Consider the following 27,593-nt stretch of genomic DNA (forward strand, 5'->3'; position numbering starts at 1 on the left):
AACAAGCACAATTACCAAGTCTTCACTCATGGGAGAATGGATCACCCAATGTTAGTACATCCGTACAATGGAACACTGCTCAGCATTAAAAAGGGACAATTGACAGATACTTCCGAAAAGTATCAGGGAATTGTCGAATCACTATATTTTACACCTGACTAATATAATACTGTATGTTAATTACTGGAATTTAAATTAAGGAAAAAAAAGTATCATGGGTCACAAAGGCTTTATGCTACACAAAAGAAGCCACTCACTAAAGGTTAATTACTATAGAATTCTATCTATATACATTATCAAAAAACCCAGAACTATAGTGAAGGGGAACAAATGAGTGGGTGACAGGGAAGAGGGGTGAGGGAGAGTGTAATAATAGAAGGAAGGAGGAGGAAGTTTCTGGAGTGAGGGAACCGTCCCTATCCTGATTGCTCTGGTCATAATACAAATCCATACAGGAATGAAAACTTGCAGAATTTGTACACCACCGGAAAAATTCAGTCTCACCAAATGATAATTGAAAAAGTAAAATAAAAGGCATTCAAGCACAAATAAAGGTCTTCATTCTTGGAAGATGCATTCCATTTTACACACAGAGATAAAGAAACAAAACCCAAAACCGCCCCCAAAATTAGTGCCCCAACTCTGTGTGAGTGTGACATGTGTATGAACCTGAAAAAGAAAGAAAGGGCAAATATCATGTATAATTTATGGTTGTCGATTTGGATTATGGGACGGGGACGGGGGAAGGAGGGAGCGGTGACTATGGGAGCGGGTGCAGAATGGGAGAGTCAGGCATAAAAAGAAGGAGAAGATGACCAATTACAATATGAAAGGAGCAACTATAATATGGTGCTATTTATGTGAAACGATGCCCACAGGCACCTGGGTAAATGCAATAGACAGGCTGTGTGGCTACCGGCTGAGGTTTAGTCATGCTGCCGTCCCCTTCAGTGGGGAAAGCAAGTTTGGGGGGTCATCTGTAGAGGATGCCACTTTGGGAGTAATTTGAGAAGCTATAGACAGATGAGCTAAAAACTCAGATACATCAACTCTCCCATTTCAAAATGCCCAGCTCTCCGTATTTCAGTTTGTAAGCCGGGAGAAGAGAAAGTGTCAAGTCAAGTCTCCAGATAATCTTTATGGAGGCATGTAATGCTCCTGCTAAAAACAGACACTGGAAATTCAGTGTCAAAAAAAAAAAAAATTCTCTTTGGTACAAAACTTTTCAATTTACATCTCCACATGGTTTGCTAACATTAACTGGCTAATCCACCCAAACACCCCTTGTGGACAGTGTCCGAGGAAATAAAATAATCTGGTCCATTTTCCACATAGACATGAGGACAGCAACACAATGTCTCCACTGGTAGGTGTTCTGACATTTCGAGAGCATTTCTTTATATGGCATCTCTTGGCATTTACACATTGGCCTAGCCTGGTGAGTCCCGCCCCCCCCCCATAGGCAAGGAAACAAGCTCATAGGAGGCAATGGAGGACCTTTCATATGAGTAGAATGCCTTTAAATTTTCAAAGAATTTTCATGGATGTCATGCCTCTGGATAGCATCAAGGACTTGCCCATGAAACATGTGGCCTAATTCTTTTAAGAAAAATGGAAACAAGTCTATCAAAGTATGCAAGGACAACATTCTTATAAGAGATCCTAAGAGGACAGACTGTTCAAATCTACTTGTTCTAGTAGTAAAAAGATTAGGCTAAACAGACCTTTTGGTCCTGAATATGCCCCACAGTCAGTGTCAGGAATGTTGATAAGGATGAATCAAGAACACAGAGTATTAAGGGAAAAAAAAAAAAGAACACAGAGTGTTACTGGCTTTGAAACCACAGAGTCTACAAAGTTAGGAAAATTTTCCCAGTTCTATATTTGGTGATGTGATAGGATTTATTGGAATGGCTAAGATGTTCAGTTGGATTTTCATTGGTTTTTCTCGGAACACTGAATATACATAGAGCTCAATATAAAGAAACATGTAAAAATATGCATTTTTTAAAATAGAGCGACCCATCAAAGCTCTGTGTTCAGACTATAACTACCTGCTCACTTATGTCACCTGGCTTTTCGGCAGTCTGATTTTCCTCGAACAGAAGTCAGTGTTAATAACACTATTTTCCGTAAGGCATGTCTTCCTTCCACCCCTAGGGCAAGACTGTGCCTACTGACGTGGCAGACCGTGAGGAACAGAGACACGTTGGGGAAGTATGGCAGCTAGCTCGAACTGGGTACATTATCCCTATAGCTGTCCATATAGTTGCTGAGCCATAGGGAGAATGAGATTAATTACAGGAAATGAGGACACATCAAAGGCAAGGAAATGGCAGATCAGAGCTTCCGGCTAAAGGCACCAAGTCCAGAACAAATGGGGGTCATGTCGAAGTCAACAATGACAGAAGTCAAAACAGAAAGAAGTGAAGCCAGGTTAGAGGAAGGTGAGCGACGTGGCATCCAGGGGCTCGAGGGGTGCGCGCTTGTGGAGGGATTCTGGGGCTGGACTCACACCCTGGAGGAAAGCGGAAGGCCAGGAAATCCATAGAATGCATAATATAAAAACCACAAATTATTGCTTTTGCGATGCAGTCAAATGCTAGCGGGGCAGGGAGAGAAAGAAGAACAGAAGGCATTTAACAGGTGCACGCACGAGGACGGGGCGGGGGGGGGGGGGATGACGGTGGGAGGGAGGGGGCGAGGGAGGCAGTGAGTCAAAAAACCAAAATTAACCTGGATTCGTAAACTGGAGGTAAACTGGAGTGAACAGAAAATCCCAATGAATAAGTTTATGTCAGGACAAGCTAATTAAGCACGGGGCTCTGTTCCACAAGTAATTTACTGTGTAGGGAGCCTGCTTAAATCACGCCGGGCTGGGCACACACGACAGTGTCGTCATACAAGCAAGAGGAGACCGGTGTGGCGGGGCATGGGGAGAACGCGAGCACAGAGGGGAATGGGAAGGGTAAACCGAAATAAGGAGAACAGAGCGAAACCGGGAGGCGGGGCAACTCTGGTTTTCTAAGATTAGAGTTTGGGGAGGGGAATTCCGTTACTTGAGGACAGCAAAAATTACCCAGGGTGAAAAGAACGACAAGAAGCCTTCTGGAATGGGAGGGCGGATTTGAGGTATTTTGGGCACGTGCACACCCACCCTTGCCTCAAGTCTCAAGCTAGTGCCAATCTCGAAGTCTAGAACCCTCTCTCAGAACCTAAGATGCTGATGATCAAGGGAAGGCTGTGCCACCAACAGCCCATCAGAGGGATGGGGAATAAGAGCTCCGCAGGGCCAACTTGTCTTGGCATTCTCAGAGGGAAGAGCTCAGCCAGGAGCTCACCAAGGGTGCCTACCGCCCCCCCCCCCCAGCCGGGCTGCTCCCCACAAGCACAGGCGAGCCATTCTTTACTCTTGGTCTACCTCTCTCTCGCCTCCTGCATCCCTCTCCTTCCCCCTCCCCCTTTGCTCCCAATCTCAACCTCTCTTGATCCCTTTCTCTCTCGTAGGAAACACACACAGCTCACAGCTCGGCTTCCACAGCACAAGAGTTTTCTGCTGGCCCCTGGAAGACCCGTTGCCAGTGTGGTTCCTTCTTGTCTTTTTCAGGGTCATTCAAGTGCAAACGGTGATGAGTAACAGATTATAATGCAGCTCCAATTAAAATCCTTGGATGTCACAATGCACTAATGTCAACATATTGTTGTAGCAGCTGTCCAGGACTAGGAAAAGGAAAGTGGATTTTGGGTTTTTGTTTTCTTTTCCAAAATCTGAAAGCCTAAATATACTTCTTAAAAACTCAAGGCGGAAAAACCAGAGCGGCAGGATAGGGTATGGGAAAGCAGGAAATATATAGAAGTGGCGCCCCTGGGAAGCGGTCTCTAAAGATGGGATGGATTCCACGAAAGGCTCATCAGAGGACCCAGACGCTCAGCTTTTAACTTATTTTTGCAAAGCAGGTATTTCTGCAAACAAGAATTAGAGAATGGCCTCCAGCTAAATTGCAAGGAGTCCCTGAAGAGCAAACCCTCAGAGGGGAGAGTCACTGAAGAAGAAAATGAAGATGACAAGGCTGTTGCTTCTTAATAAACATGATCACATTTTCGGCATGCATTATTTATTACTTTTCTTTCACTGATTTATTGTCCTAAAACGTGTAATCTAATATGGAGAGGAGCACACACATGCCTTCACAGATGTCCCGGAGACTTTCTTGTATTTCACAAAAAGCAAAACACAGAAGAAACCCCGAACATTCAGGAGGTCTCAGTTTGATGTGATCACTATAAACAACTCAAATCTGGTTTTTCTTCTCTTCTTTACCTCCCTTCTTTTCTCTTTCTTTAAGATACATAAATAGAATAAAATCGTTGTCGTCATAAGTGATAAAACAGTCACCGTAAGCACCTTCTACAGGTCAGGGGCCTTCTTAATGACATCACTGATCCTGCAGAAGAAAAGAGCGCCTCCCCCATTTTGCATGCCCAGCAGCGAAGGCTCAGAGAGGTTAAGTGACTTGCCAGAAATCACACAGCTAGAAATTGTTGAGCTGGGATTAAAGCTCTAATGCCTGGCTGCTGGTTTAATTAGTAAATCGCATGGTCTCCGTCCAAAGTAACAAAGCCAATGAATGCGAGGCCTGGGTTTGATTCAGATTAATCTGAGACCAGAACCTGAGATCTTTTCTACTAACCACATTGCCCTTCAACATATCACTTCCTCTGAAATCAGTCAATCCTGTGACTTACAAAAGAAAACAATAAAAAAGTAGCCTTTGGCTCTGCTTCTACTCTGCTCGTTGTTTGGTCTTTTTCTTCCTTTTTTCTTTAGGCTTTGTTCCGATATAGTTCACATACAATGCACATAACCACTTCTTGAGCCTTTATGTGGACTTAAATTCCTAGCATCCAGTATTAAGAAACTAATAACCACCATTAATTAGGAAATATACTGAGCCACTATCAACCATACAGAGCTAAACTCTTCTTCTTTTTTTTACTTTTCTGCTACTCCTCCCCTTCCCCTGATGGGAATTAACAAGAAACACAATTAGGAATCTCTAAGAACACCTCTTGTTGGCTTTTCTTCCAAGAAGGAAATGGATACAAAGTCAGTGCTGAACTCTTCTGAAACAGTTGGCGCGGGATTTTTAACATGACCCGTGGAGGAGAGAACCTGACGCGTCAGTTTAAGGATGTGTGGTGCTAAAAAGCAAAAGGCCAGCAGAAGATGCTGGGAGCCAGAGCTAGGAGATGGGGGGCAGGGGGCGGGGGGGACGTGTGCCGAACAGAGGGCCAAAGGGAGCATGAACCAAAAATGTGCTGGGTAGACTGAAGGCAAAATTTAAATCTTCAACACTGACCTTCATTCACTGTGTTTGTGCACATCTGTTTTTTCCTGACTATAATAATAAATCATGTCCCATATAGAAAATGCAGAAGTCGTAGAAAAATATAAAGAAAAATCCCACTTATGATAAATTATATCATAATAATATAATGACAATATTACATAATAACATAATATCATCTTTAATATTATATCTATCTATAGTTATATCTATAAATATACTGTAGCCATAAGTAAATATCATAATATTTATAGGGTCATAATATAAGTTTGTTTAATAATATACCCTTTTTCACCCTAATCAATATATTAGGGGTTTCTATCTTTATAAGCATGGATTTTTTAATGATGGGTGACAAACTTTTGTATAGCTATTTTAAAAAATAATCAATGCCTTATTATTGAACATTGCAGTTGTTTCTGATTTTTCCATATCTTATAAATACTTACCTGGAAATAATTTACATATATCTTAATGTGGATATAACTTCTACTAAGTTCCCAGAAACAGAATTGTTTTGTCATGGGCCATGTTCACCTCAGAGGCATGTAATGAGTTGCCAAAATGTTCTTCGGAGAGTGTGACCAAATTGAACTTTGTCATGTAGTATGTGAAAGTGTCCCTGCTCATTTCTCCTGCACTCCCCAACACTAGATACAGACATAAAAAATACAGCAGTAACCGGATAGCCAAAATAATAACAGTAATCCTAATAGTAATGGTACTTGGTATTTTAAATTGCATTTAAGATATACTAATTTACTCATGTCAACATTTTGTTGCAATCAACTGGGTTAAAATGGAAACAAAAATAAAGAATTAATAATAACAAATGTGCACTCCAATGGCCCGGGTGCAAACAGTGAGTGCTGACTGAACAAGAAAACTAATATTCCAAGTCAGGAGTGGGTAGAGGATGGCTGGTTGATGCTAAAATTATACTGTTTTTCTAACAGACCACACAGCTTAGCCCATAAGAGCTTAGCTATGAGAAAATGTGTCCTAAATGGGGTTGAGACAATTTCTTGAAGAGAAGAGCTTGTTTTCCTTAAGATCTTTATCCCTTTTCTCTACCCTATCTAAATTAGGAAGATGACTCAGTTCTTTTCCCATATGGGAAAGACATACATTTTCCTCAGAGTCATCTATGAATCAGACTCAAGATGAAATCCACCATCTGGGTTACTGACAACAAGTCTCAGGAACGAAGCCAGGTGACCAGGTAGAAAATAGCCAGAGTAGGACATAAAAGTAACAGTCATTTGCAAATCAAAGAATAGAGACCACCCTGGAAAGTCTTCTTCCTTAATTTGCATGATCATGAATGGGGGAGATTCCCTTCACCCCAAAGCAACATGGCGCCTGGTTCATCTCTGAGGTGTGGGATCAGGCAGGCCAGGGTATTTCAATCTGGCTTCTGTCTCTTACCAGCTCTGTGACTATAGACAAGTCGACTTGCCTTTTTTGAGCCTCGCTTTCTTCCTTGTCATTTGTGAAATTGTTATAAATACTCGCTCCTTCACAGTGTTGATGTGGGGATTAAATGAAACAATGATGGAAAGAACTTAGCACAGTCCCCGCATGTAGGAAGCCCTCAGTGAAACATCAGTCTCCTCATCTGCTCAGCTTCAACATCACCGTCATCCCCAAAGGAACCCCTTCTTTCTAGTCACCCTCTACCTTGCAACATCTTCTTTAGTTTCTGGGTGTTTTGTTCTTGTTGTTTCTTAACACAGCACTATTTTCAAATAAGCTTATTTGATTTTGTGTTTATTCTCTGAATCCCTCACTTGAATGCAGGTCGTCTGAGAGCTAGGATCTCTTCTGTCTCATTAAATACATAGGACAGGGGCTGACACTTAGTAGGCATGCAATAACTATATGTTGAAAAATAAGAAATATATCAATAGGTGTTCATGCACGTACAGATACATACATGCTTCCAAACCACCAGTGTTCCCTTGGCTAATTAATATTCTCTCTCTCTTCTTCCCTCTCCCTCTCATACTCTCCCCCCTCCTTTTTTTTTTTTTTTTTTTCTTTCAGCAAATAATTATTGTTGAGCCAACCTCTTTGCTAAACACTGGGGATACATTCATGAACAAGACAGAACATTCTGGAAAGAGCCTAGGGTTCAGATTTCTCTCTTCATCTCTCTTTTTCACCATTCCTTCCTGATGCATCACTCGATTTCAGCTTCAACTCCACATACGGCGGGGGCTCAGAGAACCTTGCTCAATTTGGGGGGTTCTCATCAAGTAGCTGCCAATGACTACCCCAGACTCCATTGTCTGTGGACTTCTGGCTTTGGCCGTATTTTACTTTTCTATAAAATATGCTATTTTGTTTCAAGATCTGCTGCTGTCCACCAAAAATACAACTCTGTTACTAACCCTGCCAGCTCCTGAATGATACCTTTGTGGACACTAAAAACAATTTAATGGCATGTCACAATAGCAATTCACTCTGTTAATAGTGCCGCTCAATAATACTATATTGCATAAACCTCCTCCAGTCGTCTGACAAATAATTCACCTTTACTCACCCCACAGTAAGCTCCATTTCACTAACAAATATATTTCTCCCCAAACCTACAAATATTCAGCATCTCTGTCCTGTGACAATAGCTATTTTTTTTTTCGGGATGAGGTCAGTGGTATCATGTTTCCATTACCTCTCGTTGGCTCAGTCTCAATGACAACCTTTTTCCACTCCGGGCATCAAATTAGGGGACAACAGAGTTTCTGATGTCTCGTTCACAGACCAGTGAATGAACACTTCGTGACTACACAGGCACGGGAAGAATTGCTCTCTGTGTGGACATCCGTTCTGCCAAACCCAATCTCTGTGTGTGTGTGCCATTAAGACCAAGCTGCAAGGACCGTTCACCTCCGTAAGAACTAGTGTTCATTAGATTTATTATTTCTGTCAAATGGCTCCTTTTGTGGCAGGAGGCACAGGGGTTCTTGACCTGGAGGTCTGCAGATCCCAAGTGATCTATAAGTTCAGACACTTTGTGAATGTCAATTTTTTTTTTTAAGTTACTTTTACCAATCTTTACCTGGAATGTAGCATTTCTTCAATTAGAAATGCAGGTATCAAGTCACGGGACCCATGACTTTAACACCAGTATGAATCATGGATATCATATCACACTACCGTTGTTACAGAGGCTCTCCTATCCTGGACGTGTATTAGGATTTCAACATGAGAGTAGTTATTAGACCTCCTGATAGATCGGATTATTCAATGTGGGAGCCCAGAAGTATGTGTATAACTACATGAAAAACTGTTTTTTAAAAACATATCTTGATAACTGAATTCCCATGTAATTATTCTTTGTCATTTAAAAATGGTAATTTATTTTGTGCATTTTATGCATTTAAAAACGGTGTTCTAGGAAGGCGCCCATAGGCTTCACCAGGTCACTAAGGGGTCCATGGAGAGCATAACACGGCCAGGAGGTGCTGCATGGGGCACACGGTGGCAAAGAGACTGTGGTTGAAAGCCAGGTGCACTCAGGCTCAAATCTTGATTTTTCAATAACAACAATAATAATAAAGCAAGTACCTCTAAAGTGCTCGCCATGTGCCAGGCACTGTTCTAAACCCTTTGCATGCATTTAATTCATTCAACCTAACCTGTCAGATTTGTGCTTTTAGTACCCTCCACCTTATGAAGAAGGAAGGGTTCTAAGACTCGGAGGTACTAAGTAACACGCCAAGATAACTCAGCTGGTAAGGCGGAACGTGAGGCTTCAGCCCAGAGCAAATTGCTCCCCAACCCCATTCCCCTCTCCCACATCAGCCATAACAGAAACAAGACTTTTGTAGGCAACATCCAGCTACTCCCCAAAATAACCCTCTAACCTCGCTCTGACCATCCTCCTCTTCGTTTTTTAGATGAGAAAACTGAGATTACAGAGAAGCTGAGCAAGGTGCCCCAAGCAATACAGCGTGGAAGTGACGCCAGACCAATGCCACACCCAGTGCACTGCCTGTTTTGCAAATAAAGTTTTATTGGCACACAGCCACTCCCATTGGTAGAGGTGCCATCTGTGGCCTCTTTTATGTTGCAACGGCAAAGCTAGGAGTTGCTATAGAGGCTAAATAGCCTGCAAAGGCCTAAAATATTTACTATCTGGCTCTTTACAGACAAAGTTTACTGATCCCGTTCTCAATCATCATGGGCTAAGCCAACTCTCGGCTCTGCCTGTCACCTACTGGCTGGCAATGAGGCCCTGAGAAAGAAAATCACCTAAACTCTCAGCATCACGAGCTGTAAAATGAGTGTGTAGTGGTCTCCATAACTCAGGATGGTTGGGAACATGAAATGCATGCGGAGTTTAGCACAGCTCCTGGCATATGATGAAGGTTCCAGAAATTTGGGTTGCTGTCAGTATCACTATTATTTTCCCTTGAATCTGTTATCAGACCTCATGTCATCTTCTAAGAAGTTTAACAGTCCCTAAAGTCAAGCTGGCAATTTCTGGTCATGTCAACCCACGGGAGAAACCGGCTTTGCTGGACGATGTTGGGCTTGCATTTTGTTATTTGAAAATGTAATCTGCCTCTCCGATTAGGACAACGCTGCCCTCTGAAAAAGCCAATTACTGATCAATGAGCTGGTCCTTCCAGAGACATTAGCACTGCTCAACCAGCTCTTTCATTATGTATGAAATTCAGCCCCCAATGAGTTCAAGTGATGGGAACTAAACCCAGGTCACAAATCACCTAAGACATGGGAGCCTGATTGTAAATGTACACGAGGGTTTGAACCCATAGGGTGAAGAACAGCGTCAAGCAAAAAGGTCCCTGGTGGGAGGATGGGGCCAGCCCAGGGAAGAGAGTAAAATTACATAAAATGGATTTTTTTCTTTTTTTTTTTTAGAAGGAAAGAATGCCAACCCCATTTCTTGCATGCTGCTTCCCAGGGAAACACTGGCTGATGCTAAAAAGGAATTGTCTCCCCAAAGCTCTGTCAACAGAGGCAAAAAGGAAATTAAGATGATTACATATGTTTAGAGGAAATTAAAGTGTTTTGGCTTGAAGTTTGCTTTCTCTATCAACCATATTCAGCAGGCAATTACTCAACACTCCATTTGGCCTGGAAGACACTGCTTTAATATGGAGAATCCTTTTTATAAGCTCCCTTTAAAATTAATGCAGCAGAGGAAGGTGGCTAGGACCTCAGTCTAGAGTCCGACATGCATGGGTTTGAAGCCCAGCCTCTTACTGCCTGACTCATTTCTCCTAGGCTCGGTTTTGTCATTCAGAAAATGGGATCTTGTTTGTGTTATGGGCCAAATACTTGGGCCCCCCGTCTTCCTATGCCCTTTGCCAGCTAACTGTTCTGTGTACCTCTTTCTCACACCTAGCTTGGCACGTGACTCGTATCATCTATGGGGATGTTTGCAAATGGAATGCAAAACAAAACTGAAAAATGTTTACATGATCTGGCTTGCTCACTTTTTCCCTCTGCAGTTGCTACAAGAAGAAAATGCATAGGCTACCTTACTAGATCACGAAAGATGCCTGGGATGGGGCCAGGTTGTCCCGGCCATCAGAGCTAAGGCTGTTCTCTATCAGCCCACAGCTAGCCAGTTCCCAACCATGTGAGTGAGCCCAGCCAAGATGAACAGAGCCCCTAAAGCTAACCTGGAAGCTGACCACAGATTTATGGACAAGGCCAACCGAGATCAGCCCAGCCCGGCCCAGATCCGCCAGAACCCTCGGACTGGTGAGCGAAATCAATGCTTATTGTGTTATGTCACCCAGGCTCAGGGGTATTTGTTATGCAGCACGGTCCTGTCGACAGATAATGGATACAGATCATATTTACCTCACGGGCTTGTCTTGAAGAATAAATAAGATGATACCTAGTCAGTTCAGAAGACAGAGTTGGTATCTGACAAGGAGAGGTAGTTCGAGATCCTGGAATTGTTACTGACCTGGGATACTTGCAAGAGATATTAACCTCGGTTTCGTCTCTAACCCTTGTATGTAGTCATCAGTTGTATTCTCTGCCTTGGGGAAGGCATGTGGCTGAGGAGCAAGCAGAAATACTTTCTACCTCTCCTTGGCTTTTATCTCCAAAAGCCTAAAAACCCCTTGAGAGACTCAGAGGATTTGTAACAAAAGGTTAAGAAAAAGAATTTGCCCAGAGTTGAGAGTTGAGGGAGGGTCTTCCTCTGCCCTCCCTTCCCCACACCCCATCCCAGATAAACAAGGGGGTCTACTTCACTGGGAGGAGGAGAAAAGAGGAAGGAGGGAAGAGTGCTCAGCTGATGGAAGCCAACAGCTCAAGGACTAAATGACTCTGTTGTGTCTAGGCAGCCAGAGCCCAGAGACATAGAGGAAAGGGATCCCATACCAGGTCAGACTTAAAAAGTTGTGTCTGCTTTGCTGAAAACAGGAATGAACTTGAAATGCAGAAAATAAAACTGATATCCCCTTCCATGTCTTCAGTTTGTTGCCTTGAGACTCACACTCTCTAGGTGACAATGATGAAATGATTTTTGTTGACAGGGGACATAACTACGTTCAAGGTCCAAGTACCACCTCTATTGGTAAGAAAAGCAGAGTTTTTACAGTTAACGTAGATGACATTTTACATAATATCTATCAATAGATGATCTTAGATGACATTTTACATAATATCTATCAACAGATGATCTTGTCTCCAACGGATCATGTCCTAGGAGAGAGAGTAGAGAGGTAGAGATTTGGGACAGACTCCATGACCTTTACATGATGACCCTGGCTGCCCCAGACCCGTGGGGAAGACCATTCCACAGAAAGAAGTCCCACCCTGGCAGTCTTCAGGCTGTATCTGGCGAGGAAATGTATTTTCTTTGGCTTGCTCAGTGTTTATACACTTAAAATATGCTATCAAGCTTTAAAAATCAAGAAATATCTTTCTAAACACACACACAGAGAGGGAAAGAGAAATCCAGATTTCTGGCTTCTTTTGAAAAGAAGTAAAGGAAAACATTACATCGCTCATGGAGCATGAAACTGGAGCTGGGAGTAGTGGCTTCCCTTAGAGCCAGAGTGTGCTCTTCAGTCTGCCACAGTCCCCACCCCTCCCTATAGCCTTGCCCATTAAAGGTGCTGGGCCAAGAGTCTGTTCTCTCATCCTTTAGAGTGGATGAAAATTTCTCTGTACCCATGATGTTTTTAAAAGTGGAAAAAGAAAAGCTAGACAGAGGAGGCTATGTATTTCTTGCCCACTGCCTCATTTAATTTTCCCAACCAGGTTTTGGGCATTTGATGAGCACCTCTATATTTAATCCTTAAAATGACTCGGTGACAGCATGGATGTGATTTCAAAAGGGAGATAACTTGAGCTAGGATCTATTGTTTTCACAAACACTTTTACTGGTGCACACACATATACACATCTAGGGATTAACATGAGGACTACTGGGAAACAATACTGCTTTTCTTTATGGGAAGTATTTTTAATTTTTCCCGAAATAGAAATATTTGTTTTCCAAGGAGTCCTACATATCTGCTGAGGAAAAAAAGGTCTATCGCTGGAACTTTAGTAAGATTCTGGAAAGCCCGCAAAAATGTTATGGCAAATGATTGGGGGTGGGGGGGAGCCATTTGTAAAGAAGTACTATTTGTATCGAATATCATGAGAAAATAAGTGCATCATGACAATTTTGTACATCTTCTATGATTTGATTGTCAGTAATGAAGCCCACAGGAGAGTGATAAATGTGCAGAGGAAAAGTATCTATTTCACTTATATGGCAAATTATGCAGCTCAGAGCTTGATAGCACTTGGCAAAATACAAATGTATTTGAATGGAATTCAAATTGTTGCTCTCTGCCTAAGACACAGGTAATATCACCAGGGGTCCTGTCTTTGGATTTTTATAAGAGGTAAGAGTTTAAGTAATAGTAGCAGTATTACAAAATTACCTTTAAACACTGAAAACATTTTTACTTTGTTACAGGGTGTAATTTCCACTTTTCCCCTCTAATGGCTCATATACAGAAAATGATACACTAATGCAATTTTTCAAATTTAGTTACCTTTTTTTGTGTGTTCTAAAATTATACGTTCTCATCATTTGCCCTGTTTGTCAGTCTCCAGGATCCATTTATTTCCCTGTTCTTATGGTTCCATAATTTATCTTCTTGTCACAGAACTTTCATAAACTTTTTTTTAAAGATACAAAATACTTGCAATAAACTCTGACAAAAATGCTTCCAGTTCAACTTTTGAAATCTTTCAATTATGTTTTGAACGATTATCATACTTTCTAGTGTTGCTCTGCTGTGAAATCTCTCGTGGAGTGACATCTTACTAGGGTAGGGAAAAATTACTTGAAAAGAGACTCACTTCAAACCATTTATATTTCTTTGCCTCTTCACTTTTGAATCTATAGATTTATATTCATAATCATGCCACACAGAGAAGAGAAAAAAGGACTGATAAAATGAGAATTGTATCTGCGGTAGATGGAAAACACTATTCAGTCAAACTACAATTATCTAAAAGGGGTGCGGGATGGAAAGAAATTGTGTTTCTGTGAGCCTTTGGATACCAGAGGGAGGTGGAAAGAGAAGTCCATCATCAAAGGGGCTCCTTCAAATGAAGCCAAACCAAGCCAAGCCAAGCCAAACCAAGCTAAACCAAACCAAACCAAACCAAACCAAACCAAACCAAACCAAACCAAACATAGTGGCCTCAAGTGATCAGAAGTGCTCAGTATTAAATTTGGAGCAATATGCCATATCTTCATTATGTGGAGATGCTCTGTGAACACCCATGTTAACTGGTTTGTGGATTAGTTTGGGATTGTTCAGCAAGCTAATCTGTGATGCTGAAGGTATGAAAGAAGCCCTTGGCCTGTGCCATTCAATGGAAATATAAAGAGAGCCACATATGTAATCTAAAAATTTTCTAGAAGTCACTTTAAACAAGTAAATAGTAAGGAATACCATTAATTTGATAATATATTTTATTTAACTCAATAGAGCCCAGATGTTGTCCTTTTAGCAGCTAATCATTGTAACAAATCATTGAAGAGATTCTTCTACATTTTTTTTTCCATACTTAGTCTTTGAAATTCCAGGTATATTTTATATTTCCAGAGTATCTCACTTGGGATTAGCGGCATTTCAAGTGCTGGATAACAGTATGTGGCTCATGGCTACTGTGATGGGCAAAACTGTTCTCGACTGTCTGCCCTAGATTCAGGAGTCCTAATAAGAAGTCCTATAGAACTTGACCTCTCTTACCACAGAACTTATCTTCATTCTTGCCATGGTTTGATTGGTGGTGTCTCTCTCATTTGCTTAAGTTTGGTGGTACCTGGCTAGAAACAGATCCATTTTGTTCACTGTTGTAACACTAATTTCGGAAACAGTAGGTGCTCAAGAAAATTCATTGAATAAAGGAGTTAATTCAATGAATGGATGGATGCTTATTTTGTGAAAAGAGAGACCTTTTTGAAGGAGAATCTGCTGCAGGAGACTCTACGAGTTCCCCACCAAGATCCCCTACTGGTGCAGCCAACCACTGCTATGGTGAGTGGTGGCAGCTGGCCACCCACAACTGCCCCCCCTGCAGAATTGTCCTCAAAAGCTGGCAGGTGCCAACTTACCTGAAAAGTTACGACACCTCCCTGTCACCCACAGCCAATGTCTGACTGACACTGGGATACAAAATCCATCCTCCTTGTCTCTAAAGAGGAGAAACCCACTGGGCGTTAATTTCCAGAGCCCTCCATCTGTGCTTCAGACCAAAGTTAGACTTTACCAGGGACCACATCCTTCCTCAGCATTGTCTTGCTTCCCTCACACCCTTACAGGTTTTACTGCAATCACTCAGTAAATCACCCATGCCCAAATCCTTGCCTCAGGCTCTGCTTCTAGTGAACCTGACACAAGGCACTGTAATTCTGTTTTGTCATGTTTTAACTCTTCTTCCTCCCTTCCTCCCATCCTTCCTCTTTAAAATTTAAATCCATTTGTTTCTTACAAAATCTTTCCCCAATATCTTTCCTTACTAACCCTCAAACTATCAATATGTTGCTTTATAAGAACCATTTATCAGTGTAGCCGAAGCCTTCAAAGGCATTTGGGTTTTTTACCCGGATATTTTTTTTACTCCACAAAGGCACTGTAAATTCTCTGAGTGTGCCGATCAAATCGTTGTGGTCAACAGCAAAACCCACAACGACACAATTTTACAATTCTCCTGAGTGATAAAAGGGGAGTGATAATTCTGTCATTCCTCCATGTGGCCTTGCTGTAACGTTGAGTGTGACATGACTTCATGAAAATACATATTTCTCATCCTATTTGGCTGCCATTTCAGCTATTCAGGAATAGAGAGACAGGTGGATTGCGGGAAATCTTGGAAAGAGATTAAGCAGAGAGAACTACATCGAATTTGTTTACTGCTTGGCCAAAACATGAGAACAAAGAACAACTTAGAATCCAAGTGATACCCTAAATGTATTTGCCTTTTGTCAGGGTTACGGATTTTTAAAATGGGCATACCTGTTTGTACTCCCAAATGACCTTTCAATGCCATTAACTAGGTTCCATGACCTTTACAACGGCTGCTCCTCCTTCTGGGAACCCTGCTCTCCCTAAGGGTCATCACTCAATCTAAAGCTGTTTCCTTCTCCTTGCACTATTCTCAAACACATGACCATGTGTTATATGCTCAGCAGCCCTTAGCATGAGCCAATTACCTTATATAGTTACCTACTGTCTCTGCCACTAGCAAGAAAGCTCCCTGAGGATGGGCACTTTTGCCAATCTTTTTCACTTCCCAATCCCCAGTGCCTAGAACAGGGTCTGGCACATTGTGGTTGCTTGGTAAGTATTTGCTGAGTGGACAAATGACCCAGGTTACTTTGTGTAAATCCAAGTCTTTCTTGATAGGGAAGAGATAGGTGTCTCATGTTGCCTCTTGCAGGCATGGAGGACATTGGCTACAAATCTCACTCGGCAGTGAGGATGGTGTTAACACCTTAACTAGGTTTTAAGGACGGTCCCCTCAAAATTCATATGTGGAGATGCTCAACGGGCTAGCTTTATGGGGTAGGGTCTTTGGGAGGTTATTAGGTTGCAAGGGTAGAGCCCCCCGATGGGATTATTGCCCATTTAGGAGGACACATAGGAGAGCTTTCTCCTTTCTTCCCACCGCTGCCTCTGTCTGTCTCTACCATGTGAAGAAACCAAAAAGAGAACTCTCACTAGAACCCAACCCCATGTTGGGATTCCAGACTCCAGAAATTTCAGTGATTCAAGCCCCCCCACTCCGTGGTATTCTTTTTATAGTAGTCCACAAACCTCAGCAAATATGAACATCTGCATCTGCATCCTCATTGGTGATCTTGGGAAAGATCTGCTAAAACCTCAATCTCAGGATGTGACCAGTGGCCTTGACTGTGGTGTTGGAAGCTCTCCAGATAAGAGACTGGTCTAAAGTCACAGCCCAACTTCCCTGACTTTATAGCCTCAACCAGAGACACTGGCTTTTCATTCTTTGCTGGGAACAGGAAGCTGAGATGAACAACACTTCTGCCCTCTAGACTGGAGAACACACAGAAGCTTGGCTTTCTTGGAAAAGATCTGGTTTTCTTCTCATGGGGCAGTCTTGCATGGATTCTTTTGCCTTTTTCTTGCTGGGCTTTGGAGTAACAAAACTACCAGTTAAAGCATCTACAAAAGACACAGATGCTTCCTGGAAGGTTGATGATTCATTCAACAAACATGGCACGGCCGATCTTAGCCAGAAACTGTACTTGCACAGAAATGGTGATGGTGAGGAAACAGCAAAGAAACAAATGGCCGTGGCTTCCAGGCTCTCTTCTAGCAGAGGACACCGTCTTCAGTTATATAATCACGTGAAAAAAGAAGATTGCCACTGCTATTAATGCTACAAAGGGGTTTACGGGCAGGGGAGCCTATTGTGAGGGGCCGGGTCTGTTCTGGAGGTCAGGGGATATTCCCTGAGACACGAGACTGGAGTTACGGTCTTATGTAGGAGTAAAAGTCAACAGCGGGGAATAAGGGGCTGGTCTCCCAAGTGCTGGAGAGAGGCATGCAGGATCTCCAGTACTGCATCTGCCAGGGACACTACTCATAGCATGTTTGACGTGGTCAGTTGCTTCTAAAATTGGGTAATGAGGCCCTTGTGGCCAGTTGGACAAACAGCATGAGCACCAGCCACAGCGCAGGGGCACGGGTTGGGGGCCGGTGGACTGTGGGAGTTGAGAGATGATGAATGAGCCTGAGGTCAGGGAGTGAGGAAGAGCCTGGGGCACTCCAAAGAGGTGGGTTGTGGGAAGACGCTGGTATTTCTATTTTAAAGACACTTACATTGAAGACAGGAACCTCTAGGTTATACCAAGCAGGTATTATCTGGCAAGAATGGTTTGCCAAGCAGTAAACCCAAGGTGAGCACACGGCCGGATCCTAGGGCAGCTCCCATCCTTCCCTACACATCCATTTCTCTTTTGTCATTTTGGAAAAAACAACAGCAACAACAAAACCTCTGAAAATAATAATAACATGATAGGATGTAATGTCATTTCTACATAGCAACCATTCCTTGATGCATCCAGATACATTTAATTCAGATGAGAGTCATTAAGGAGAGAGATCATTATCTCCATCTTATGGGTGGGAACACTGAGGTCCAGACCAGCTGCGTAGCTATCTGGTCCCATGATGCCGACCCCACAGCCGCTCCGGCTCCTGTGGCAGTCACAGCAGCAATGTGCCGGGTAGCCCCTGGCTGGACCGAGCCCAGGCACTCCCACAGACATCCATCATTCCTTCCTTGTTCTCTCATTCCCTGTGATCCTAAAATTCTTTGTCTTGGTCGCAAAGGTCCTGCATGAGGCGGCCCCTGTCTCCCACCTGCCTCATCTGCTGTTACTGTCCCCTCACTCATGCCCCTGCCGCCCCGTCTCCCTCCCCCCTCAGCCCTCCCAGCAGCCTTTGCTGTTGCAACTCTCTTGCCTGGAATACGCTGCCCTCCCTCTCACGTGACTCATTCCCTCGCTCATTGGGCTCTGATGACCTCACGGAAACCCTTGTATACCCCCCCCCAACTCCCCTCCCTTTGTTTTCTATTTCTTTGCCTTGCATTACTTTTTTCTGCCATGGCACCAACTAAAATTAAGGCATATATTTATGGCCTCCCCCTCTTCTAGAAGGTAAGATCCATTAAGTGCAAAGACCTTGTATCCCCACCTGTAGCCCAATGGTTGACAAAGAGCAGAGCTCCCGAATGTACTTGTCGCACGAGTAAGTCGGTGTAAGCCAGTGAATGAATAACGAAGGCTAACATGGGTGGGGGGCGGAGATGCTAAGATTTGGTGCCCGCAAGGATGCTTCATCCTTGTGGGCCAAACCACTGAGCACGAATGCTTCCCGCAGGCAAGGAAGACAGCTACATGTCTGGAACCCAACCCAGGCCTCTTCTTGCCTCTCAGATCCAGACTCAGAAATTGCTGGAAAACCTCGGTAACTCTTACTGAGTGAACGTGAGCGCTGATCGTGCTCCTGAATTCGCTGCAGGCAAATAAACACAAACCCCAGGCACAAAATAATTGAAGCAGAAGGCCCGAATAATCACATCTCCTCCCTACTACCTCCACGCCGGGGGGCTTGGGGAGAGAGCAGTTTTGTGTCCAGCCCAGAGACGGCCTGTCCCGGGGCACAGGCATCTGCGGATGACGCCCCACGGAACAGTGAAAAGAATTTACAGAGTCAGCACGCCAGGAGGCGTTCCCCGAGATGTCCATTTTGCACCCAAAGTCTCCCAACACGCTGACGCTGGTGGCTGACAAATACAACTTGACCAGGTGGCAGTGGAAGTGGCAGGTGGTATTTATGGAGTGCCTACTGTGTACTCTAGAGGTTGCCTTGATCACCTCGTTTTATCTTCATGACACACCCGTGAGTTGTCTATTTCCACTTAACAGATGAAGGCCTGGAGTTGAGAGGTCCCATGACACAGCCCAGCTAATAATGCTCGAGGCCAAGTGCACGCACAGGTGCGTCTGGCTCGAAGCTGGGCTTCCCAGGGCTCGTCTCAGAGTGTCTCTTCACAGGATGCTTTGTGTAGCCACAGACCACAGACAGGTACATCGGAATAATCCTAGATGTAAATTTACAAGAGATGAGGAAAGTAAGCATCCCAGTTCAGAGGAGGCCAAGCATTCATCATCCACTCAAGGAATGTTAAGAGCCTCTTGCTGTCTCCGAGGCATTGTGTCAGGTGTTGGAGAGCCAGTGTTGACTGAGGAGGACCAGTTACTCCGTCCTCTCCTGGACCTGTCATGGAATGCGGACCTACCGGGGAGACAGCCTCACATGCGCACTAACACTTATCAGTTTGTGGTAAGTGGGACTTCAGGATATTGAAAACATTTAGGAGAGGGGATTAACTTACTCGTAAGGACTCACTGCCAGATCTGGTCTTCGTTCCTGAACACAGCCAACGCCAACATGGGATGCATTTTTCTGGGCATTAGAAGGTACTTTCTGGGCACAGAGGAATGTTTTCTTTGCCTCTTAAGTATTCTAAACCTTTCTTTAGGACTTCTAAATAGTTATATTTACCAAAGAGACTTCTATTATCTGAGGATAGCAAATATATGCACAGCCCAGTCGGATACATGCCAGCAAGCAGAAGAGACAGGCAACAATCAGGTAAATTTTAGAGACACGAGTGGCTTATAAATAAACATTTGATATACCAAACAGAGATAAACTAACAATAAGTAAGTGGATTTAATATGGTTCGATACGCAAAGCTATTTCCAGGAGATAAACAGCAGTGGGAAAAAGGAGAGCCAAGTATACAGGGGAGCAAATAAATTCCGGAAAGAAAGAAAAGGAAGAAAAGAAGGAGATTCTCCTCCAGGAATCGCTGATAATGTCAACAGCATTCACTCTTAGCACGGTCTCGGTGTAGGTTGAGTCTGCTAATCTGTTGTAAGCTATATTCTCTGCAGACAGATAGAATACCGGAGAGAACATTAAGACCACCTATTTCTATTTCCCTGACACCTGACTTCTGCAGGCTGCCTCACCGGCGAGGGGAGAAGCTGAGGGCTTATCGAATATGCAATCTTCCAGCAAAGATTCTCAGACGTTGCATAAATCACAAACTTGCAGACTATGGGCCCTGCAAAGTTGCCTCGCACATCCCACTCCCTGGCCTTACCCCGTTCCCGGGCCCCAATCGTGGGGTTACGAAGATCCTCACATCTTGGAAGAAGATTTAAAAAAAAAAAGAGAGAGAGAAGGTTATTGTCAAGCCCGTTCAGGTAACCTCGGTAGGTGGGGATTTGTGTTACACCCCAAACGAATTTCCTGTTAGGATGACTTCTAATCTGAATGTCATTTCAAGGGCAACTGGAAGGAAGAACAGGCAAATGATGGAGTAGAAGGCATTATGGTGGGTGTGGGGCAGCATATCTACACAGGACCGCCCTCTCCAAAGGGGCTCTGTGGTCACTGTCTTGAAGACATTTTTAATAATATCCTTGAATTCGGGTTTTGTAAGGGGAAGTCTAATGGGGAAGGGGGCAACCGCCGGGGACCCAGAGCCTCAGCTCAGAAGTGGTTCTACCCCTTCCCAGCTCCCTGGGAAGGCATCTCAGCCGCTCACAGCCTGCCCTCTGGTGACCAGATCTCATCTGACTTCCTCCTCCCTGCCTTGGTCCTGTTACCGCGGCCAGTCAGTCTCCGGGGGGGGGGGGGGCTGGGTCGTGTTGGGGAGGTGGGGGAAGGCTGACCTTCTGCCACTGCCCTCAGATCCCTGTGGGAGCCTGGGTACGGGTCAGGGGAGGGTCAAGGTCAGATTCATGCCACGTGATACCATTCCTCTCCAAGTCGGCAGCGCCAAGCTGTGATGGGGGGGGGCGGCCCCTGATCCAGGTAACAAGTCCATCGGGTGCAGAGGTTACCATCTTTGGGGGTTCATCTCTCCACCACGACTTGAGTGGTTGGCCTGAGTGTGGAGGTGATGGACTTCCCTGCCTCCGGCCCGGGACCTGCATTTTCATCTTGCCCTGGGCTCTTGCCTATCCGGTTGTAAGCCTTGATGTAAGGAAATGAAAGGTAAGTATGTACAGCTGTGGGTTTCACCTTCTGTTCCTTAAAACCATCTCTGGGGAACTCACAGGGACCATGCACGAATGCTCCGGCTGGCATCCCTGCCGACGCGCGCTGCGAGTGTACGTTGCTGCCCCTCAACGTTAGATGCACACGCCCCCGCCCCCCCCACTTGCCTTCACATGCCGGGAGAAGCTTCAATGGCTGGTGCATATTTTCTTTGTCACGTCAGTCGCCATGTTTCAAAGGATGGCGGCTTTGTCAGCGTGGTGCCCGAATGACCGAGAAGGACAGGGATCAGAGCCCCTGGCATGAGTGTGAAGCAAGCCTTTGTGATGTTAAGCCACAGAGATTTGGGAGTCTGTGTGATAGCAAAAGCTAGGCTCTACTGATCGATACAATCTCCAGGTTGAACGGTTCTTCCCAGCACGCTTTCTGGAAAATTGCAGCTGCTCAGTGTCTACTTACTGAATGACTGAACGACCTTCTCCTAACCAAGGCTAGGAGTCTCAGGGAGACAGATTACGTAGATACATTCTCCCTTGCTCAGTGGCTCCTGCTAGAAAAGTCCCTTCTATGTCAATCTATCATCTCGATCTCCTAACTTCTCTGCTTCATCTCCGACTTCTCTCTTGACTCTTTCCTTCTTAGGGGTTCTCTTTTTCCTCCCGCTCCTCTCTTTTAATTTCTCTTTCTTCTCGGCCTCCAAGAGAGCTTTTGGAAAACCGCACAAATGTGGGCAGCTCCTAAAGCCGCAGCTCCCATCCACCTTCCCCGCTCCGCGCCGTGTCTTCCCTCCCACCGCACCGAGTCTATTTAGCTGTCTGCTGGCCTCTGACTCAGTAGGCCCAAAATGGGACTCCGCGTCATCGTCAGAACCGTCAACATCCCCCCCAGTCTCTGCCTCCACGTATGTATCCGTGGCACCAGCAGCCCTCCAGCTCTTTCTGTAGCTTTATTTTAGGTTTTGCATCTGCTTTTTAAAATTTTTATTTTAGTTTCATCTGTCCCCAAACTTTCCTCGGCAGCGTCGTCTGGATTCGCTGTGGCCTGGATTTCCATACCTTGGCCCCAGGATTCCAGTACTCACTATCTCATGCCCCAATGGTCCCAACAGATCTCGACCTGCCTTCCTTGCCTACAACATCAGTTTTTTTATACTTTTTTTTTCCCCACTGTGTAACTCGATCCTTCTTATAGAATGATGATTCCCAATTAGCATGCCACCAAGTATTGATGAATGCCTAAAGTGGTTTTCTTTTTCTTTTCTTTTTTGGCTGTCCTTGTTACATGAAGTCACAACTTATCTGGGGATCCTACGATAGGAGTGGTAGCCTGAACTGCCTGGAGGGGCCTGGAAGTTAGCAGAGTGGAGGTGCTTGTGAGTCACAATGAACTTGGGGGCGCCCTGATGATGGGAGCCACACTCTGAGCTCCAGCCGGCTGCGGTCACGTGGAAACATAGGTCTGGCGTGGTGCAACGCTCCAATTTCCCAAAAGAAGCCGCAAAGAGGGATGGTAGGTGAAAATACCAAAATGTGAAAACTATGTTTTGTTTTTTTTGTTTTTGTTTTTAACTATAGTGAGGCTACAGCAGAATGCTTCTGGAGGCCACGTCAGGTGAGATCGCTGGATGCGGTGAGATAAGATGAAATGGGAACCCAAGGCAGAGAGAGCCCTAGGGAGCCATGGAGTCTGTGAGGTCACGTGAGGAAGAGAGAGGGGGACACATAGTCACAGAGGGCACTGAGCATCACAAGGTAGATGGGGAACAAATTTCTCTGGCCCCAAGTTTCTGCTTCTATCGTCATTAGGAAGGCGCAACAGGAGCCACATCAACAACCAGAGATCAAGTCATTTAAAAGGGGAGACACCAAAACTGTCATTACAAATCTGAAAATAACGGAAAGGAAGAACCGAGATGTTAGGTAGAACACTGCAGAGCATTTGGGTGGGGTGCTTGTGGAGTGGGGGGCAGGGGGCGGGGTCTCTGGACAGGTGATCCAGTTACAGAATCATCAGCACTCAGCGGGGGTGTAACCAAAGACCCCCTGAAAGTCTCCTTTAATGCATAGGAGGTGAGGTCCTTTTGTTGGGGAGTGGAGATCAAAGGCTCCTTTAGCGAGATTGGTCATGAAGGACTCAAAAAACGAGGGTGCTCGGGAGGGAAGTGTGAGTGCACAAAAAAAAAAAACAGAAAGACAGACGGATCGGTATAATTGAGACAGAGAGATTTCCCATGAAATTCTGAGTTAACAGGAGGTGAACACGTCCCTTGGGCCAACGATCTCCTACACGCTTTAACTCACTCATTCACTCCTCCGCAAACCCTGAGAAGTAGTCTTATATTTACACTCATTTTAAGATGAGCTATGGCAGAGCACTGAAATATTTTAATTATTTGTCTACTTACTTATTAAGAAGGGAGACTGAAGGATGTTGGAAGGGAGAACGGAGAAGTCCGGGAAGGAGAGGGTGAGGATTCGCAAGTCCATGTGAAGTCCCTCCAGTTAGAAAGAGGTAATGCGGAATTCCAACTAAATGCCCTGGGTCCACTGTTGAAGAGTGCCAAAAGGGAGAGTTGCATTTTGTTCAGAAACCACAGGAAAGGAGAAAGAAATCAACGGTATGAAATTATTGGCAAGCAGGGAAGTTGAAGGAAGAGACCTAACAGCCTCTTTGCTTTTGTTTCTTAAATAAATCACATGGGACGTGGGGCTCTGTTACTCTTAAGGATTTGACACAGACTTTTGGTTGTGGGAGAACTTAAATTAATCATAAGACAGGTCTTGGATATCGAGGAGGGATTAATCATCTAGAAAGAAACCAAGGATGGATTATTTCATATCTTTGGGTTCTACTCAACTATGCATCCAACTCCACCAGACTCTTGGAGCCATATGGAATCCTTTCCGGTGCACCTGGTCACAAAGTCTTCCCAAAAGGGATGCTCTGTGAAGTCATGGCTTCAGTCTTGATGCTCTGAGATAATTCTCAGAACTTGTCACTGTCTGTACTTTGCTTTGCTTTGCGGAGAACACTCGCCCTCCTCCAGACTGCAGGCAAGCACCTAGCCCTCCCCCTCGGGCGCTCTTAAGAGTGGTGGAATGCAGACTAAGAATACAACCCTTTCATTTAAACAAGAAAATCTCTCCCTGTGCATCGTTTACATTGTCCAGAGCGTGGCGGGAAGCATGGAGGAACACAACTTTCTTTCTCTCCTCATCAACATGGCCACAGTCCCAGGCCCCGGCAAACAAAGACTGTAATCCCAGGAGGCCTCCATGCTTTTTGCTGGATTTTTCGAATGTCCTGGCTATTAGAATGAGCAATCATAAATATGAATTAGGGCGCTTTTAAAAATTCAGATTTTGGGGGCACCCCAGTGGCTCAGTCAGTGAAGTGGTCAACTCTTGATTTTGGCTTAGGTCATGATCTCAGGGTCATGAGATCAAGCCCCGAGTTGGGCTCCACACTGGGCATGGAGTCTGCTTGAGATTCTCTCTCCCTCTCCCTCTGTCCCACCGCACACATGCTTTCTCTCTTTCAAAAAAAAAAAAAAATTCAGATTTTAAGGCCCCCCTGTCAAAATTTCTGATTAAATCTGAACCCAGGTCTAGAAATCAGCATTTTAATCAAATTTCCCAGTTGGATCTTAAACTGTCTTTCTAAAACCACTCTTCCACAAGTCCTGAAGAATAAGAAATTTTATCCTGAATTGTCCTGGCCAGAGATGAAGGGAGTTAGAATTAACATTTGGAGAATTTAGCATTTTCTTGGAGAAATTAACATTTACGAAAGCCACGCTTTCTTTAACTGAAGGACATTAGGGACTCAGGGGGTCAGAAGGCGAGAGGAGTTTCTGAAAGAGAACTGCCTCTTCTGAAGTTAAAAGAATTCAGATCAACAAATACGAGGCGGAGCTCCCACACACCAGAGAAGGAGAGAACGTGGTCTCCCATCCAGGATCTTTTGGGAGCATATGTGTGGCCCACACGTGGGATGTGAGCGCACACACATACACGAGTGTACACACACATGCACACACACACACGTAATAAGGACAGCCATCTGCCCTTGCATTTCAGAACTCGGGGCCATCCTTCTAGATCTGTCACATGACTGATCCCGGTTTGGGTTCGGAAAATGTGGTCAAGGAAAGTAGGCTACGAGGGAAACTGAGGCAGAGGCACAAACCAAGTGTGCAAAAGGAAGAAGACTTCAGGCTATGAAATATTCCTATCAGCTGACATGGGCGATGCTGTAATAAGTATTACCTGCAGGTCTTATCCTTGTGAATCCTCACAGTAACCCTACAGACAGATCCATATACCCATGGCTATAACCCACGGCTATAGGGATTTCATAGATAAGGAAACCAAGGCACAAAGTGATCAAAGAATCTTCCTGGCAAGCAGGCAGAGGAGAAGGAACTGAATCCAGCAATGCTCTCATGTGTATGTTCACCGGGATGAGATGCTGAAGCCTTCTGGCGATGAGCTCACTGGGACTGGGTCTTCAGGGTCGGAGAGGGATCTGGGCAGAAGGTAGCCACTCCAGGGTCTAGAGTGTGGCTCTCATGGCAGGCACTGGGGACACCGTGGTGAACAGGGACAACAGAGCAGAAGCGATGGGCAAGCCACAGGGAGACAACTGTTCCTATGACTTGTTGCAAAGTCTGAGGAGGGCATTAGTATCAACGGATGGTAAGCAGGTGGTCAGAGGAGGTGCGACCCAACCTTTGGCCTTTTGGGGACATTGGACTTTTGCTATAGGTATTATGGTATCTTTAAAGCTATTGTTCCCAAGAGGGCGAGATTTTGTCCCTCAGGGGACATTTAGGCACTCTCTGGAGACGTGTCTGGTTGTAAAAATGTGGGGAGGTGGGTGCTACCAGCATCCAGTGGGTGGAGGCCAGAGGCGCTACTGGTGAACATCCTCCAGTCCCCAGGACAGCCCCCCACCGCCCCAGCCAAGAATGATCCAGTCCCCAATGTCAATAAAGGTGCAGAAAAGTTCAAAGCTAGTTAATGAAGTACAGCCTGAAACTCTTCTACCAGATCTTCCTAGAGCGACTCTACTTTGAATGTTTCATCTCACAATGCAGAAATCTTTAACCAAATGTGACTTTGTCCTTTGGCTTTAGGATATTATTATTCTGCTGGTGCCAATAATTAACCTTTGTTTAACAGGAAGCCTTCCCTGGAGAAGAGCCAGGGCTCCTTACTCCTGAAAGACACCTCTGCTGGGCAGGGTGGGAGGCCTCTTTTCCCTAAACGGGCCCAGAAACGCTAACAGGACCAGGCAACTTTAATTGCTCTGATGCTTTGCATATTTATGTTTGAGACCTTCGTATGAACTGTTACTTTAAAAAAGAAGGATCAGTTCATCTTTAAAAAGGAGGTGATTGATTGCTGCCAGTCAGGCATTCCTTCATTCTTGGCTTCCTCTTAGCCTCCGTAATAAGTTCTTCACGAACACCAGCCTGCTATTAAAGAATGGTATTCATCATAAGCCAAGCAGAGAGGAGGCAGAATTTGATGGGCACAATACCATATTTCAATACACAGTGTCCTTTTTGTTCAACTCAATCGGCTGTGTCGTTAATATTTGAGAAAAAACACATGAAGACTTTGGTAAATTCTCATCAGAAATGTACAGCCCCTTTCCCGACTCAATTACCCATTACGGGCACCCAGGGGATGCTGTCCTGCTAAACCTTCTATTTGCTTAAAATGCAAGTGAAAAGTACTTTCTGCAGATCGAATGTGGTGCTCTCAGCAACCTAAGTAGTCCGCGGCAGCGGGGGAACTCTCAGCCTCGTCCCTGTTTTATTCAGTGCTCTTCTGGGTCTTCTAGTATCTGAGTGTGCGTTCAGCTCCCTGGTTCGACTGGTTTCCCGACGGGTTCTAACTTTTGCAGATGCAGTTAGATAACCTGAGACACGCAGAATTAATAGCAAGTATACCCAATGGTCAACATACCCAACGGCCCGCAGATCATGGCACCTCTGTAGGGCGCCATCTCTTTGAACCCAGAAGTCCATTTCCTTCCACTTCAGATCTCATCAGACCATGCAAATTGCCATCAACCTTTCCACACTGGCTGAAGCAGGTCTAAGTCATGATCTCCCTTA

The 27,593-nt window shown here is 44.6% G+C and overlaps 1 protein-coding gene and 1 long non-coding RNA gene across 4 annotated transcripts in view; both read right to left on the reverse strand.

Annotated features, from left to right (window-relative positions):
* Window positions 1-27,593, reverse strand: part of TSHZ2 (teashirt zinc finger homeobox 2) — a 431,876-nt gene that overhangs the window by 285,453 nt on the left and 118,830 nt on the right. The gene's annotated exons all lie outside the window — the stretch shown is intronic.
* Window positions 12,321-24,879, reverse strand: LOC123392614. The gene is made up of 4 exons (XR_006607347.1): window positions 21,526-24,879; window positions 21,222-21,442; window positions 20,565-20,608; window positions 12,321-20,346 (listed from the first exon to the last, which is right to left on the reverse strand). It is a non-coding gene; the product is annotated as an uncharacterized LOC123392614 (long non-coding RNA).

Source organism: Mustela putorius, unplaced genomic scaffold, assembly GCF_011764305.1.
Source record: "Mustela putorius furo isolate JIRA1106 unplaced genomic scaffold, ASM1176430v1.1 tig00000592_pilon_pilon_pilon, whole genome shotgun sequence".
Taxonomy (NCBI): Eukaryota; Metazoa; Chordata; class Mammalia; order Carnivora; family Mustelidae; genus Mustela; species Mustela putorius.